Source organism: Acipenser ruthenus, chromosome 38 (genome assembly GCF_902713425.1).
Source record: "Acipenser ruthenus chromosome 38, fAciRut3.2 maternal haplotype, whole genome shotgun sequence".
In the NCBI taxonomy this organism is placed as follows: domain Eukaryota; kingdom Metazoa; phylum Chordata; class Actinopteri; order Acipenseriformes; family Acipenseridae; genus Acipenser; species Acipenser ruthenus.
The window spans coordinates 8,446,550-8,449,757 of record NC_081226.1 but is presented as its reverse complement, the minus strand read 5'-3'; positions in this window follow the sequence as shown (position 1 = coordinate 8,449,757).

The following is a 3,208-nucleotide window of genomic DNA, read 5'->3' as shown; positions in this document are numbered from 1 at the left end:
TTTTCACAGTATGTAGCAAAACTGCCACAACTCTTTTTTCAAGACTCAACAATTTCTTGAGAAGAAAGAATGGAGGAGAGATTCCTTGACTCGATCCGAAGAGGCATCAAGACTAAAGACTGAGGTGGAGGCGGCTCTTTTGCATGGCAGTGAAGACAGTTTCATAGACGAGTATTTGAAATCACTTCAAGAGAATGGATATGGATTGTTTACCCGTTTCAAACATGATGGACAATACAAACAGTATTTGTGTGAACGTAGTGGAATGTCCAAAGGAAAGTGAAACGTTGACCCCATTGAAACGTGAGCTAATGGTTGCACAGCTTATGTTTCATTTAGCTTTGTGAGTACTGCTGTGAGTGCAAGGAAAGCTGTACTGATCAGAAGAAAATGCAAACATACTGGACATGACAATGAGGAGACATCCCAGGATTGTACAAAGACTATTGACTGTTCCCTGCTATCTTTTATTCAGATGCTCATTGCTCTTGGCAAAAAAACAAATGAAATCCTGGTGGGAGTGGGCTGTTGGTCCAGAGAAAGAGGGTGCAGTGATCCCACCAACAGAGCATTGTATCCTTCTCCAACCGATATTAAATATCTATCCTCCAAATATAAGGCTGAAGGCAGATTTGACAGGAATGGTGCTACCAGTGTGGACAGGCTCCTAAAATGTGACCTGAAGGAAGAGGTACTCTACTGTCAGCCACTATCAAGAGAAATTGATCACCCCTTGATAATTGTGCTCCAGTCTGCATATCAGAGGAGGAAGGCTGAGGAGTATGCCCAGAACGTAGTATTTATTGACGCCACATATGCTGGTAATTTTTTACATAATTGCAGAACCCCATCCCAAGTCAGCCATGGTATACAGCTTAGTCTCTGAAGTATTGTGTTTAGTGCTGTCACATAATTCTGTCTATTTTGTGTAGCCCACAATGTACTTGTTATTTTTTTTTAAAGAACCTTAATAGGTTTGATTGAAATTTTAAAAAATTGATGCTAATAAAGTTAAATACTCTCCAGGTTATGCCAACAAGGCAACATTTGAGGACAGTATTTTCATGTTTCCTGAGTTTATACTATGATTGTGTATTTATTGTGTAATTGACAGTTGCTTCTTCTGTAGGTCTCTCCTCTTACAGATATGCCATTTATGCCATGGTGGCCAAGGATTCTTTCGGGCATGGATTTCAAATAGGTTACATTATATTAAGCACAGAGACAATCCACGTCTTACTGCAAGCACTGCAGGCATTTGCTGACAGGAATCCTTCATTCCATCCAAGGTGCATTTTTCACCAAAAGAAGCACAATATAACTGCCATTTAGCTGTTGCAGCGATTGCTGATTGTCCCTTTTAAATGTTTGAAATATGAGATTTATCAATACATTTTTTCAGAGTATGATGCTTATGAAACCACAGTGATTGCTTTGCAAGTTACCATTTCTTTTAAATAAGCAAAATAAGCAGAATAATGTATCATGTAGACAAATCCTTTCAGGGCCTTCATGGTGGATAAGGACCTGAAACTAATCAAATCAATAAAAGAAGTCTTCCCTCAATCAAGCATTCTGCTCTGCTGGTTCCATGTAACACAGGTAATGTCCAGTGTGACAGGTTCTGAGAGTTTAACATGGAAGTTTAATGTCATAACACTTGAATTTACATGGCCAGCTGAAGTGAAGTACAATAGCCTCCTGCACACCACTCATCCCGGTCCAAATAAGTTTGGAATAGCCCATCTTGTTTAAAACGTTTTAAGGATAAGAGTGCCTGCATTGCGCCCAACATGTCTGGTGATTAAGGGGTTTGTTGTTCAGGCTGCCTCAAAACGGTTTTGAAATTCTAATGTTCTCGATTTTTTTCAACTAAGAGTAATGGCATCTGTTTGTGCCATAACTGTTTAGGCAGTTCAGAGATGGATAACGAAGAAAGATTCAGAGGTAAGTGGGTCGAGTTTGAAGGAGGAGTGGAATAAAGTAATGGCCTTAATGTTTCAGTTGAAGCACTGCACAACAGTAAGTTTGCACATGCTTTTAAACCAATATTTTCACCAGCAGTAGACTACCACTAATTACATCCTAAAGTTGACACCCAACAATAACATGTATTGTGTGAATGTTTATCCTGAAAGGTAACTGAATGAATGTCACAGGTGTACAATGATTTCCTTTTTCCCTGCAGGAGTCACAGTTTCAGGAGGTTTTTTCATCTCACTGCAAGAATGTCCACCCTAAGGCAGCCAATTACATTAAAGAAAACTGGATTACATGTGGTCAGATGTGGTCGTCCTTTGGAAGGCGGTTCTTCCATGAGGACAGTGAAACAAATAATTTAGCTGAACGGTAAATAATTGTGAGAATACTGTTATTATTATTTATTTCTTATTTATTTCTCAGCAGTGTGGAGTAGTGGTTAGGGCTCTGGACTCCTGGCCGGAGGGTTGTGGGTTCAGTCCCCAGTGGGGAACACTGCTGCTGTACCCTTGAGCAAGGTACTTTACCTAGATTGCTCCAGTAAAAACTCAACTGTATAAATGGGTAATTGTATGTAAAAAATAATGTGATATCTTGTAACAATTGTAAGTCGCTCTGGATAAGGGCGTCTGCTAAGAAATAAATAATAATAATAATAATAATAATAATAATAATACTGCTGTCAGAACTTTTGGTTTGAGATTAATATTGCTCGTTGATTGCACCCTTACCTGATGGCTTTCATGAAATCTAGTTAAATGTATACTTAGAATTTCAGATTTTTTCTCACTGTGAAATATCAGTTTCTGAATGGCTATGCCAGCCGCTGTCTGGATGATCTACTACTATTACTGTGTAGACGTGTTATGGAGTATTACAGGCATGTTGTTTACTATGTAGTAAGATTCAGGTTAGTATATACATAAATTATGTTATGTTTCAAACAAGTGTTATTTTGTCTTATATACTGTAGATACCTTGCTGGGCTACAAGAAGCTGGACGTTTGACCAACCCAAGGGCAGAGAAGGAGTCAACAGGTCTGAGGGCAGCTGAGGAACTTCTACAAAAGGGCTGGATAGAGCGATGTCACTGGATGGATGACTACAGATGCCTTGTACCGTCAACCAGCAGAGAAACCTGGTGGTACACTGTGGTTCTTCCAGAGTACACTTGTGAATGTGTTGCAGCTTCTAATGGAGGTATTTTGTTTCTTCTCATCTGCATAGT